The sequence below is a fragment of the Bactrocera latifrons genome, unplaced genomic scaffold, assembly GCF_001853355.1.
Source record: "Bactrocera latifrons isolate USDA-ARS-PBARC rearing strain unplaced genomic scaffold, ASM185335v1 scaffold_49, whole genome shotgun sequence".
NCBI classification, from domain to species: Eukaryota; Metazoa; Arthropoda; class Insecta; order Diptera; family Tephritidae; genus Bactrocera; species Bactrocera latifrons.
This window is the reverse complement of record NW_017537145.1, coordinates 1,273,822-1,289,762: the sequence shown is the minus strand read 5'-3', so window position 1 is coordinate 1,289,762 and position 15,941 is coordinate 1,273,822. Positions and strand designations below refer to the sequence as shown.

The following is a 15,941-nucleotide window of genomic DNA, read 5'->3' as shown; positions in this document are numbered from 1 at the left end:
ATATTGCTAAAATTTGGTAAAAAATGCTAATTACTGTAAACGTAATGAAACTCGAAATATCCGTTACCTTCGTAAGAAAGGTAGGTAGGTAGAGCGGTTGTCTGAAGACGCACATGGGCCTTTAGGAGGTCCACTTAACTGTAACTCACACTATTGTGTCCTCTCGGAATTACCCTGTACTCCTGATGAAGTTCATCAGAACAAAAAGTTTTATCTGTGCAACTTTCAAGGTGCCGTCAAGAAATCCTCGGCTGGTAGCTGCAATTCTTTCTTCTTCCTCACAACTCCTACAATAGTTAATGTATGGGGTTCCCAGTTTGCTGGCATCAGAAAGTGTCCTTAGCACTGCCACTAAATATTTCATGTCATTCCTATTGCAGATCCACAAGATAACATGACATGCTTGTACTATTTTTGAGGAAACCGAGCGACAGATCAAGAAATCTTTCTTCATTTGCTTAAACTCCGCTCCCACACTGCGGTGGGCTGGTAAAAATTTGGGAATTTTGACATCTAATATTTTTCTCTAATTTTTGACCAATGCTGACCACGCCGTTTGTTCTGTTTTCTACTGTTTCTGTCGTCGAACTCACTACTTGGATCCCACGTCACTGCTGACGGTCAGTTGTAGATAATTTCATCTACCTTGAATCTAGCATTAACACCAACAACAATGTCAGCCTCAAAATCCAATGCAGAATAACTCTTGCCAACGGGAGCTACTTCAGTAGCCTTCAAGTAGGCAATTGAGAAGTAAAATTATCTGTCTACGAGCAAAGACCAAATTCTAAAAGTCACTCATCCTCCCCATCATGCATTATGATGCAGTGACATGGACGATGAGAACATCTGATTTGTGGAAGATTTATGGTCCATTGACAACTTAAATTACAACTTAATTAATGCTGCAGTCGCTGAACCGATGAGCTGTATGAGAAAAGGACGCTATTGACACAGTTCAGCGAATTAAGACTCTAGGTGCTGTTTCCAGGCTGGCTAGGTCATGTCGTCCAAATGGACGAGAACACTCCAGCTCTGAGAGTATTCGACGCAGTATCCGCCGGAGGAAGCAGAGAAAGAGGAAGATCTCAACTTCTCAGACCATGCTGAGAAGGACTAGGTTATACTTAGAATCTCGCCGAACAACCTCACCCCTTTTCCACTCTTCTCTAGAATCTAAGTTCAATTCTGTAGGATTTCGAAAATGAGTGGTATTGACCCATCGAATTATGCCGTCTATTCTTATTCACATCACAGGACTGACAGATCGAGAAGACTGCAGGAAATATCTAGAGCAAGGCACCAGGGAAACAAACAAGAACATCTTGCGCACTTGTCCCGCATTGGGAAGAATACGCTCTAATGAGCTGAGGTCCCCATGGTATGATGCATTGGAGGAGGCGTCGATAGTGAGGTCTCAGAGTCTATTAAAATTCACGTCAAGTGCATTTATACTGAGGGATGGCTACTCCTCATGGACCTAGCAACTGAACTCCACCAGGTATCACAAAGATATTTAAAAGCTTGAAGTGCCGTGAATCGAGCAAGCATTGGCATGAATCAATTAGAATAATATAAACAAATATGTGAGCCGAGATTTATATCACTTAATGAATATGACGGTTTTATGACTTGTGCAGAACGTATTGAAAGTAACTGCCATATAACACCAAACTTGCGACGAAATAGCAGTTCTTGCACTTAAAATGGATGCAGCGTAAGCAAGCCCTTTCTTTTCAATTCGAATGGTGCCTAAAAGGATTTTTTCTACCATGCATAAAAAATGGGAATTTTGACAATAACTTCTTTTGATTTATTTGCTGCTTTTAAACTGGAACTCTCATCGCTTCTTGTAAATCGGCAGTTTTAATTTCACATAAACTTTCCAAATTACCCAACACAGCAGCAGATAAGCCAACAGGTTTTTGCTAAAATCACCTGCATATCGGCTATCCAGCAATTATACACGCATTTTTATATTTGAGGAGTATTTCAATAATATGCTTATTTTTTAATTATTTACATACATATCTACTATCTACATAGTTGTTTTTATGCCTTAAATATATCCCAAATGGAATATGAATTCAAAGAGGGCACACTTCGTATGGCATTTTTGAGCTTCGGATTTAGTAGCAGGAAGACTTACCGTGTATTGAGAAGCAAAAATGAGCTTCAAAATAAATACAAAAATACAATATATAATATATCGAGATAAAAAGTAAATCAGCTGTCAAAGTAAATATTTGCACTTTATATTATGTAAACTTATGGAACTTGTTACAAAAAAAATTTGAAAAAATTAGGTTTGGACCTGTACCTATACCCACTTGTATTACAAGACAGCTTCGAACTTGTTCAAATTTCCTAATGGGTGTTTAATAATTATATATTTGGATGAATGCATGCAACATGCTGTGCTATCGTACACACACCCAAAGTCCGTGAAAAGATCAACTAAAGGTGTTTGTTTCCTACATATCCGGTTCTTGTGCGATGCAGCAGCCGGCCGAAAGTCCGAAGAGCTTTCCAATAAATAAGGAGCGAAAATGTTGTGTTGCCCAGTCAAGTAGAAATTCCACACAAATCATCTCCAACCAGTTCGTGTGGCTAATGCCACAACTCTTTGCACGAACATGTAATAAAATAAGGACAACAACAACAACTAGCAACAACAAAAACTGCAGAAAAGTTACAAACGTAAAAATACTTGCAACATCAAATTGGTTTGCAAAGGTTTGGAGTTGTTAGCCTCCTGGCTTGTTGATGGTCACTTAGTGTAATCAAAAGAACAAGCAACGGAGGGAGGGAGTTATAAAGAAAACACGAATGTACAACACAGTAAAAGCAATCAGCGTAAAAACCAGTTAAATTTACTTGTTTGCACCGGTGAATGCCTGCCGAGAAGTCGAATGCCCAAAAAACAACAAATATTCCAACTCCTCAAAAAGTGCGCACTTGTATTCCAGCTTGTTTTCCAATGGCCACGCACAAATAAACCACGAATGTCGTGGTTAAGTGAAGTTGCCGGTTGACGACCCGCACGATGAGTTTGCGGACGAAATTCACACAGAAACCACACAAAAAATGCTCATCTCTTGACTTTGTAAAGACATATCTCACTAAATTTAATAGAGATATAACAATTATTCAACTCTCAACTATTCGCAAGTTATTTTTTTATTGACTTTATTTAGCTTCAGCTTTAACTATTGAATATAACTTTTTTGACAAATTGTCATGTTCGAGCACAAAATTCATTATTTGAATGCACGTTTTTGGAGTTTATTCGGATTAATATGCATAAGTCCTTCGAATTTCTCTTTTTTACTGTTCAAAGCAGGAGCTTAGACTTTACAGGACTGTATATCAGCCATACCATTAGCATACACTGTTTGGAATTTTATTAGCAATTAAACTAGCTTAAAAACTATAATACTCATGACCTCGACAGAAAGGAAGTCGGAAGGTATAAGTGGTCGAAACTGAATAATCCTCAAGCCACCTTCCACACCACAGTGTACTGAGATTTAATATTTATTTCAAAGAACTTGATTCATAACTGCCTCTGAGCAGGGTATACTAAGTTTTCCATGAAGATTTTAGCGTATTGGCAGATTGCGTGATGTCACACAGTTAGACTTTTCCCTATGGGGTTATGTAAAGGGCTAGGACCAAAACATCACGCGTGCCATTCACATTTGAAGGAGATAATCTTCGAAGAACAAATGCCACAGAATGTTTTTTTTTTTCGAATGATAATAAACATTCTCTATTGAATTTTAAGTTTCTGTTTTTTGATTTCACAAGTAAGGAAGAACTAAGTTCGGGTGTCACCGAGCATTTTATACTCTCGCATGATAAAGTGATAATCGAGATTTCAGGCGTGGTTGTGAACCGATTTCACCCATATTTGGTACATGTCATCAGGGATCATTAAGAAAATATCATGTATCGAATTTTATTGGAATCGGTGGAGTACTTCCTGGGATATGGTTTTTGTCCATAAGTGGGCGACGCCACGCCCATTTTCAATTTTTACAAAAGGCCTGGCTGCAGCGTCCTTCTGACATTTCTTTCGTAAAATTTAGTGTTTCTGACGTTTTTTGTTAGTCGGTTAACGCACTTTTAGTGATTTTCAACATAGCCTTTGTATGGGAGGTGGGCGTGGTTATTATCCGATTTCTTCCATTTTTGAACTGTGTATGGAAATTCCTAAAAGAAACGACTCTGTACAGTTTGGTTGACATAGCTGTAGTAGTTATCGAGATATATACAAAAAAGTTAGTAGGGGGCGGGGCCACGCCCACTTTTCCAAAAAAATTACGTCCAAATATGCCCCTCCCTAATGAATGAACCTTTGTGCCAAATTTCATTTTAATATCTTTATTTATGGCTTAGTTATGACACTTTATAGGTTTTCGGTTTCCGCCATTTTGTGGGCGTGGCAGTGGGCCGATTTTGGTCGAACTTAACCTTCTTATGGAGCCAAGAAATACGTGTACCAAGTTTCATCATGATATCTCAATTTTTACTCAAGTTACAGCTTGCACGGACGGACGGACAGACRGACAGACAGACGGATTTCAACTCTACTCGTGACCCTGATCACTTTGGTATATATAACCCTATATCTGACTCTTTTAGTTTTAGGACTTACAAACAACCGTTATGTGAACAAAACTATAATTCTCTCTTTAGTTTGTTGCGAGAGTATAAAAAGATGAGCGTTACCAGCTGAGGCGAATTAGACATGTCTGTCCGTCATTTTTTGAGGTATCTATTTGAATGTCCTTTTCTCCACAAGAAGCTACTCATTTGTTGGAAGCGATACCGGGAACTACGGCTGATAGTAGATACCAGTAGAGTTATCAATGCAGAAATCAAGGCATTCAATTTAATGGAAAATCATTACTCTCAACTCTACCCTTATTATGCATATATGTATCTATGTGCAAAACAAATATTTTCACATACTCGTTTATTGAGTAATTTTTCGTGCCATTTTCATAAACATTCGCACTTACAGAGTATATACGAGAGAAAATTCTGTGACAAATAGCAGTTTCAAAATTTCTTTGTTAAAGGGGAAAAACAACAACATCAATATTCCAACAATGTCACGTGCCATCACATATTCGCATGACGTGCTCAATTTAGAAGTTTCTTGCCATAAAAATCAAATTTTATGCAAATTTAGCGGAATATTTTCAATCCACACTGAGGGTGGCTCATCAACGGAAAATCGAAGGAATGGGGTAGATGCTGATAATAATGGGGCGAATGAAAAATATTCAAATTTTACTCAATGAATTGAGTAAAAAAGGAGGGCAACATGCTTTCAAAAATGGTCACAACATTATCCCTAGCACGAAAGATATCAACACATGTATACTAGATATATGTATGTATATTTATGTACATAAACATGTATATTCTCTTATACACTTTATGTATTAGTGTATTCAGGGGCTTCCTAGGAGTTTGTGCTGCTATTACCTTATATATTTTTGTATAGATGAACATATATAAAAAAAAATAAGGTAGACTATTACAAACAAAACATCCCTCTCAATGCTGTCAACACCTTTTGCTGCCTACCGCACTGTCGAATGTAGTGGTGCGGCATATAAATGCAGCAAAAATGTGACAGGTCCGGGATGAGTCCGAAATTAGTCGCAAAGGAAGATGGGACTAGCTTTTGAGCTGTCACAAACTGTGGCCTTCTGTTCGAACATGGCCTATGATGAGACAATTTGTAATACGTAGGTTGCCTCTCATATTTCGAGATTGGAAAAAAAAACAAATTTGAATCATCGAAAATTGCTTTAGGGCGTTTCAAAATATTCTCCATTCAGGTTTATCTACGTTTCCCTGCGCTTAAAACAATTTTCGAAACACTTTTGCCACTCTGATTGAGGTATCGTCAAAATATTCGCTCTGAACGCATTAACCACCTTTTCAGGTAACGAGAAACGTTGACCTATTTTCCCAATTTTTATCTCACAATTTGGCGCACAGCGTCAATAGTTTCCGAAACAAGAACTAATTTTGGACGACCTTCACGAAATTCTGCTTTAAGTGGTTCTACGACCTCGATTGAATTTACCATACCATCGATAAATGAAGTTTCATCATCAAAAGCTGAATTAAATATTAAATTCATCGACGCACTGTCGCTGAATTAATTCACCTCGAAAGTTGCAAAATATAATCGCTCAAAAATGTTCACGATTTAGTTACATATTTTAGCCAAAATTGATATTTTAAAAACACAAATACTGGTTTTGACGTACAAAACTTCTAACTATGTATTGTATAGCATCAAAAATTACTAATCTTACGATAAAGTTGTTTGCTACCAAATTGCAATTCTAGGGGTCCCAAAACTCGATATATAAAGAGCAACCTACGTGTTTTAAATTTGAAACATTCGAAGCTCGGGTAAATCTTGCCATTTTCAACCTATTAAACGTCGTAGAAAAATGGCACATGCAGAACCGAAATTAGAGAATTCGAGATAAATGTTTTCCGCAAGGTCATTGGAGCCCTTGTATATCGAAAAAGTTGAAAACACAAAATTTATCAGCTCTATAGCGGCATAGAAGACGATGCTCCAACGAAGAGCTCCTTCAATTCGAGTCACATGGGTGAGCAACGGAAGCAACGGAAGCAAGAGGCGCCCACACATCTGATGGAACGACCAGGGCCATAGAAACATGTCTGCACTCGGGATATATAACTGATGTGACCTCGCAAAGGATAGAGCCAACTGAACACGGTATGTGTTCTAGACAAATTATAGGTCATAACATAAATTTCTTTTTAGAAACCACATGTCTAAAATCAACACCCTTTATATAAACATAGATATATTTTCCAATATATATTTGTAGTAAGCACATTTATTTATATACATACTGCAGTTTAAGCGTCAAATTTGCTTATCACTTCATATGAGCAAACTTCATTTCCCCTCAAAACGCGAATCATTTTGATATTTTACGTTTGTAAGCCGTTACATGCCTGCAGTCAATTTTATGAGTCACTTTATTTTATATTTCTTTGCGAAGAATATATGAGCAAACAAATGCTGATAAGAAATTTGCAACTTTATTTATTGCCACTGAGCGTTGAGTTGATTAACAGCAATATCCTGTTCTATTCATACGAAATGCACACAATGGAAATCAATAAATGCAAGTATTGTATATAGGGTGTAGTTTTAGAGAGAATATAAATAAAGCGCATAATAATTGGTTGGTCCAAATTCTTGCTTAATTAGTTATGCAGTACATTTTATGCCATTTAGTTTATGGCCAAAGTTTCGGGGATTTCATTGTGGTTTTATTAACGTCATTCTGTTGAGGACATTTTGTAATTATTTTCAAGCAAAAAGATGCCACCTCAGTCGTAGCCACTTTATCAGCACAAACGTCTAACTTGACCCCATGAAAAGGAGGATAATTGAGTAAAATCTCTGAATTTATGTGTCCAATTCTCTATAACTCACCTCATTCTCTATATGACTCGCTCATCAAAAGTTCATTTCAATAATGCTATAGTTTCATGCGCTATAAGGCTTTTTGAATCATCGTTTACTTTGACAGCTATTCCTGGGAAATTATATACTTGTAAAAGCACCCCATATACCTCTGTATTAGTATATCTATTGTATTATAACTCGGTATGTAGTTAAATATTTTCGCGAACTGATAAGATGATAAGATTTCTCCTATGACTAAAAGCCGGTAAGCAGAGTCACATATGTTCAAGAGTTGTTTCAACCCATTGCAAATACATTTGTGAGGTCATTTGTACGAATGTAGATTTGAATAAAACGAAACAGTTTTACCTTTGTAGAACATATGTAGTCATATATGCATTGTGATAAAGAAACACCCGGAAATCGTAAATGAATTCCCCGGCAAAATGATATTTCAAAAAGTATACTTTTCCTAAGAGTGTACTTAATTACTATACCAAATATGAGAGCGATCTGTTAACCAGTTTGTGTACAGCAGCTGCTTAAGTCGGGTTGCGATTTTTACAATGGATAAAACATATCGAACAAAGCATTTTTCTCAAATTTTGTATTTCTAATCCAGTTCCGTTTTCAAAAAGGCTTACGGTGATTCAATTCTATCAAAAACAGAAGCCCAAAAGTTCCACATTCTGGACGACATTAGATATCTTCAACTGATGAAAATAATAAAACTGTCAAAGATATGGTGCTCGAAAATTATCAGGCAAGTGTTACAGAAATGACAAGAGAGCCCGACATCTCTCGCGAGTCCGCTCGAATGATTTTGGTTTATATTTTGTGTATGAAACGCGTTTTTGCTCCATTCATCCTGATAAAGCTGAAACTTTTTCAAAAAGAGTACTATGTATAAACAGGTCTCATTCATGGATAGCGTTATAACTGCCTATAAGACATGAGTTTATAAGTTCGACGTGCAAACAAGTCAACAATCATCGGAATGGCACCCGCTTCAATTTTCAGAAGATGAAGGCCTAAAAGTTCTTATGAAAACGGTTTCATGAATTGGAAAAACTGTTGACAAAAGTGTATAGTGGTAATGATTTTGAAGGCGAAAAAAAAATATAGATAAATACTTGGATGATGGGTACCTTAAATCGACATAAAGCCTTGAAGTGGTAAAAAGGGGGAAAAAATATAGTGGGTTGAAACTCCTTGAAAAAGTCAGATATAATAACAAAAATTAAAGGAAAAAATAATTTACGGGCGATCTGAGGTCGGAAAGAAGTAGGTGACGACATGTTTGAAATTTCAAAATTAAAAATGATTTATTTTCTATAGAAAAAAGTTATAAGGCAAACTTAAGATAATAAAAAGATGTACATTTTTATTTACATAATCTCAAAATTTATATGAAAAATTCAAATAATTTTTACAAAATGCTATTGTCTAGTAAATTATCACTTGTTACTGTATTTGAAGCTCCCGAGTTTAAAATATTAAGGAAGAGTTGGAGTTAAAATATAATATCAAAACTTCAAATTGTTACAGAATAATAAAAAATGGTTTTCTGTGATTTTTTTGATTTTTAAGGAGCTAGCTACAACTGCAAATTTTTACTCTTCACTTGTTTGAATTGGGGATTGGTTTTGCCTCTATTATTTATTGTATGTAAATACATACTTAATATATATGAAGAAAATGTATCAAAATTTATTATATCTGCATATAAGCTTTTTAATTCGACAACTGGTACTGACTTACCACTACAAATGCACACCTTTTTGTCCGAAAATGTTGCTGAAAAAAAAAGAAATAATTATCTATTAATACTCAACTTAAGATGATTATATAAAAACTCGAAATAAAATTAAACTTGTACTTGCGCAAAAAACTTCTGAATATCTGCAATGACGCCACTGCTTTCATGAGCAAATGCTATATAAAAATTAGCAAGAAACAAACTGGTTTCATGCTTCCAGTTCAGAGAATTTAGTTATTAACACCAAATGAATAAATTTAACTTATTGTTCAGTTTTGCTTATGATAATGCTGTTGTACAAACTGAAAACATACTTTCTCCATACTATTTTTTAAAATATTACTGACTGAAATATTTACTGCGTGGAGTTTCATAATAGACTTATTTACGATTTTGGTTTTAATCCTTATTCAGCAAATTCCATAAAAAACTTTAGAGTGTGAAAAATTCCACATAAACATTCACATTATCGAATAGATCAAATTTATGGAAACTGGTATTTGATGTCTAACACAATAACAAATTCGTTTGATTTATAATAATTGCTACCAACAAGCAGAGAGTTAATCGCTTGGCCACACAAGCGAATTTATTGTGTATGCAAGCCATCCATACTATCAGCCAACTATAAAAAAGATAAAGATAGTTAAACAAAAATATATAACACATATTAAAAAAAACAACAACAAGAAAAAACAGTGCTTCGGTTGCACTAAAGCTATAATACCCTTCAATAAGGAAAAACACGAAGAAATGTCCACACAAGACAATTATTTTGAAGGGTCAGTTTGTGTGGCAGTTATATGATATAGTGATCCAATCGTGAAAATTTCTGCGGAGATTATACCGCCACTTCGAAGAATATTCTATCGGTAAGATATCTCTACAAATAATAAAGTATTTTATAGACGAACTTAATTTTGGTCGTTCAGCTGATAGAGCAGTTACATGCTATAATGGTCCAATATGGGTGGTTTCGATAAATGAAGAAGTTCTTCGAAGGAAATAATTCTCAGAGCGATATCTCAAAATCTGAAAGAGCAGTTCGCGTATATACAGACGAGCATGGCTAAATCGACTCAACTCGTCACGCTGGTTATTAATATACCACAACTTTGGGAGGCGCTTGTTTTCATTTTATAAGTTTGTTCAATGACAAATGACCCATTTTCAATTTTCATTTTCAAATATTAGTAGATGCTATTGGCAAAAAAGAGTAAGACTTTTTAAATTACATATCTTTTGCAACAAACAAGTTCCACTAAATTTTGTGTGCGGAATTAAACTTCTGGTGCCGAAACGTGCAGAATGTTGGAACAGGTCTTCAGAGAAAAATGTTTTTCTCGAGCAAGTGCTTTTGTTTGATACAAATTGACGACGAACCACGTCCAGGACGGCCAACAATAACAAGTCATGATCAACACGACAATAAATTTATGAAATTGGTACAGAGATCTTACTGAAATGTTGGAATATGGGAAGGATTAGTGAAAATCATTTTGAAAGATCAGGCTGAAGAAAGTTAAAGCACGATTGGTTTCAAAATCACACAATTTTTTCGAAAAACGTATTCTTTGACAGTAATTACTGGAGATGAATCTTGGATCTATGCTTACGACCCGGTAACAGACGATCAATCAGCCGAATAGCTAAAAGCACAAGCGCACTTTATTGTGAGTCGAAGCCGAAAAAAACCTCGTCAAAGCAGGTCAAAAATTAAGATTATCGAGGTGTGACGCAGTCTGAATTCATTCCGACCAGCTATTCCTCAAGAGTGCGGAATTGTGCGCAGCCAACTTTTGGTATTTGTATTTTTCGTGAGTTTTTCGTCAAATTTTCAACCAATATTGGACCGAAACCACCACATTCGCCTGATTTAGCTTCATGTGAATTCTAGCTATTCAGCAAACTTAAACGACAGCTCCAGGGAAACCGTTTTAAGTCAATTGAATCGGTAATGATAACTGTTTTGAGGATTGAAAATATGTTCGCACAAGTGTATTCGGGTCAAGAGAGATATTGAAGAATAAATTAAGAATTCCCCACTTTATTGTAGCTGAAAAACTTAAGTAGCACCCAACTAATTCGGTTCTGAGAGCGAACATGCCGTCCAAATTTCGGGTGGTTCACTCTTGGCGGCAAGATCAAGAAAAGCAAGCTAAATTACTGCTCTTGTGTGTATTACTTATTCAATTGTTGTCAATTACGCGGCTGTCACGAAAATGCTTAGCCGACCATACCCAAATCAGAGCGGAGAAACGACTAGTAATTCTTCTCAACACAACATCATCACCAGCAACTGCCATAACATTCAGCGAGATCAAAGAAAATCTTATATAAAACATTAGCAAATAAATTAACGGTATACATATACTTAAGATCTGGAGAAAAGCGTGCTTTAAAGATTTTGGAGCGCCGCGGTGTCTTTAAACGCGCATTCTTTGTGCCACCAACCGAAGAAAGAAGTCAAAATAAGATGAAATAGAAATGAAAATTTCACACCAACTTGTCGCGTCAACTTGTTGCTGTCCTATCTCAATTAGACTCACTTAAGTGCAGGCAGTCAGCGGTTTCGCCTCCGTCCGCCTGTCATATTTATGTTCCTTTTGCCTCTCTCGCTCACTATTGCTGCACTATGTGGCTTACGTCTTCCACTATTTTTTCGGCATTTTTCCAAGTCCACAGCGCTCACATCTCTGTCGGTTGGAATGGGAGATTCGCTAGCAGTTCGACCACCACAAAAGTTTTTCAAGTGTTTTCACTTTTCCAACTTGTTGAGTCGCTGCTAGGTGAAGTTGTTATGACTAAGTGGCCTGCAGTTTGAGGCCAATTCAATGGATAGTGTTTACAATTTAGTGTTGAGTATAGTCAGAGCAGCATGTTTTTGTTGCAGCTATCAACACGAGCATCTTACGCAGCTGGCAGTAAAACATTTCAGTTTCAGTTTCAGCTCCATTTCAGCTGGTCGAAAGCCATTTATGTTTAAATAATTTGCTTACTAACCCAGTTTAAATTGCTTCCATGTACAATTTAAGGTGTGTTTTGCTGGCATTGTTTCATACACTACCTAGCAGGTTTTCCAAAAAAAATAACGGAATTCACTTTCTTGGCGTTTAATTATATACACAAAAATATGGCTGTAAAAGCATTTTTCAATAACAATAAATTGTAAATATTTTCACAGCTGGCGCTTAGCTGCTGGAAAACAGATTTCAACAATAAAGACGAAATACTTTAATTGCAAACAGCCAAAAATTGGTTACATGACTGTCTGGCTTATGTGAGACTAATTAACAATTATTTATACTATGTTGTTATTGTAACAGGTACCTAATATCCACTAAAATGTTATGAATGAGATAAGTTGTCTTCGACGTCATCCAACGGTAGGCCCAGGAAATGTGCTGTTTCGACAGGGTCTAACCAAAGGTAGAAGGTTGTTGGATGTGCAGGATTAGCAGGGCATACAAAGATGTGGTGTCATGCGGGGACTGATTGCACGCTGGACATATGTTTGATATGTTTAGGTCTATTCTGGATAAATAGGAGCTTACCTGCTACAGTATCTAGAACGAAGCTGTGCTCACTCTCGATTCTCGCGGCAGCTCGAGCTGTTCCTCCGCAATAGATGGTGTTTTGACGCCAAGTACGTCATTCACTGAGAGGGAATCGGCTCCACTGTGAATAGCGGTCAATGTGTGTCTGAAGTTGCTTACGTCCGAAGTCTGTTCGGCGTACTGTTTTATGTCGTCGCCGTAGTTGGAAAATTACTTATTGATGCTCCTAAGAGCCGGTTCCGCTCCAAGCATATGACTGTAAGAATGATTTCCGCGAAAGCCCCCCAGCAGGAACTGCTTGGAGAGGAGTTTATTATGTTCTTTAACTGGGAGCATACGGGTCTCACTATGCAGGCATTCGACGGAAGACATCAAGAGGCGTCCTTTCGTAGTCCGAAGTGCAGTGTTCTGACAAGTTTGCAGCTTCCTCATTTGCGTTTCACTGCATCCAGGCAACCATATTGGTGCGGCATATTTAAGGGCGGGACCGGCCGATTGGCTTAGATGTTGCCAAGAATTTTCTTTGTCCTTTCCCCATAATCAAACGACTAGCTACTTGAGGATTTTGTGTCGCTATTTTGGCAAAAATCGCTTTTGTATGAGGAGTTTAGAAACACAGACGAAAGCCACTCCTAAAACTTTAGGGTTGTTGACAAGATAAAGTCTATACTCCTTCGTGCAGTTTGTAAATATGGCCGCTGTGGATTTTGTGGAAAAGAGTATTAAGTTCCGTGCAGGGAGAAAGCGGGAAAAGTCGGAGAGATAGCCGTTTACGAGGTGATAGAAATTCCCTCCAGTGAAGGCGGGAGTTTCGAGATGTAGAAGTTAAACAATAACGGGGAGAGGACACCACTCTGCGGAGTTCCTTGTTTAATTCTTCTCAGTTTTGAGTTTTTATCTCGACTTAGTATGGATGATTGACGACCGCTCAAGTAGTTCATAGTTCACCTCTTCAGTCCTGAAAGGAGCGTAGATTTTTAGTTGACTGTTCCAAAGACTATTAATAAGTCCAACGTTACGAGGACCGTACTCTCGCATGAACTATTTGGACGTTTATGACGCTAAATGCTGTTTAGGTTTGCTAGGATTAATTGGTGTGTGAAGGCCGTGAGTAGCAAGACCTCAAGTGTCTGGGTAGAGGAGAGTTATCACTGAGATCGGTAAATCTTACTATATATAGTATGTACATGTACAGAGTTAGTTTGCCACGAAGTTCGTAACGCTTAAAAAGAAACTTTAGAGACCCTAAAAAATGCATAAATAGACAAAGTACGGCGATATCGGACGACTATAGCATATAGCTGAACTCGTAGAGTGGCCAAATGTTCCGTAGTAGAGAGCAGATTCGCCGAAAAAAAATCTATATTTTAATTTTAAGGTGTGTCTACTCATGTACTGGAGCATCATTATCGGTATATTTTACTGTTTTTCTATCAATATGGTAAAAATGCAGTTCAAATAAGGCGAACATTATGTGCTGTGCACGTAGAAGATGTGTTGACCGAAGGCCAATGCCAATTTCGTTCCATCAATTTCTATCTTGAGAATGCACCACGTCCTATAAAGACTCTTGAAGCCGATGTGGATAAAATAAAGTCGTTGCCCGCTGCGAATAGTGGAACAACAACTCTAGAATTTATTGAGAGATAAAATTTGTTTAACGCGACCATTTACAAGCACACGAAACTTATAGGAATAATCTCGAAAATTGACATATGGTCAAGATTTCTCACCACTAAATTTGATTCGTCCCATTAACGACCGCGATTTACTTATCAAGCTCAGTCTAATTCGAAGAAGGAGAGTCACAAAAAAAAGGAAGTTACGTTGTCTGTTTGTGTTGTGGGATTTCAAAGAAGATTAATTCTGAAGTGTATTATGATCAACTGGACAAATTTAGTGATACACTCAAAAAGAGTTTGTAACTGAACTTATGGCAGTAATTAGTAAACTTCTTGAAGTTTGATATTCTTGTCATTATTTCAAATTATTTCCACAACAAACTTGATTATCTATAACTAAGTTGTCATACTCAAATTTATAATAATTAAATTATTATTAATATTATGAAATAAATATTTTTTCTTCAATAAATTCAACAACTACAAGTACGGAAGGGCAAAGTTCGGGTGTCACCGAACATTTTATACTCTCGCATCAAATACCGTATGCCCCTCCCTAATGCGATCCTTTGTGCCAAATTTCACTTTAATATCTTTATTTATGGCTTAGTTATGACACTTTATAGGTTTTCGGTTTTCGCCATTTTGTGGGCGTGGCAGTGGGCCGATTTTGCCCATCTACGAACTTAACCTTCTTATGAAGCCAAGAAATACTTGTACCAAGAGTCATCATGATATCTCAATTTTTACTCAAGTTACAGCATGCACGGACGGACGGACAGACAGACATCCGGATTTCAACTCTACTCGTCACCCTGATCACTTTGGTATATATGTATAACCCTATATCTAACTCTTTTAGTTTTAGGACTTACAAACAACMTTTATGTGAACAAAACCATAATACTCTCTTTAGCAACTTTGTTGCGAGAGTATAAAAATTCCACTCGATTACCTCAACCCGTAAAGCGAATTATATGACAAGAATTTTATTATTATTCAGCGTTAAAATAAATAAATTTATGTAAAAAGTAGTTTTCGTGTTTTGAAATGCCTGAGCGTGTCTCAACTTGGGCATGAACACACACACATTGTACAGTATTCTAAATTTAGAGTCATTGTCACGTTTAAGCGCAAAACAAGCTGTGAGTAAGAATTATGAAATGAAGAAATGGTGAAACAAGTAGACAATCGCAAAAAAACACATCGCAATTAAAATATAATTAAAATTATAGTAATGGCTCAATTCAAAAGTGAGTAAAAGACAAGAAAAAAAATTAAATAATATTTTTTTCTGTATTTGTTGAAATAGTACTATGCCAAAAAACAGTTCTCAATAAAATCTGACAATTGACACCTCATAAAACAGCAATATGAAAAATAAAAAAAAAATAGGTTGACTAATAGTACCTGTGATACATAGTGGTTCTAGAGCAATCGATTTCGCTGCAGAGCAGGGAAAACTCTATGGATGACATCGAACTTAGCTGTCAAAGCAAAAGTCTGAAGCAAAGCGA

General features: G+C 36.6%; 1 protein-coding gene across 1 annotated transcript in view; it reads right to left on the bottom strand.

The window, feature by feature from the left end:
* LOC108973587 overlaps window positions 1-15,941 on the bottom strand; it is a gene marked incomplete in the record, with an annotated part of 146,942 nt that overhangs the window by 67,426 nt on the left and 63,575 nt on the right. Inside the window, 1 exon segment of the mRNA XM_018940956.1 lies at window positions 9,264-9,283.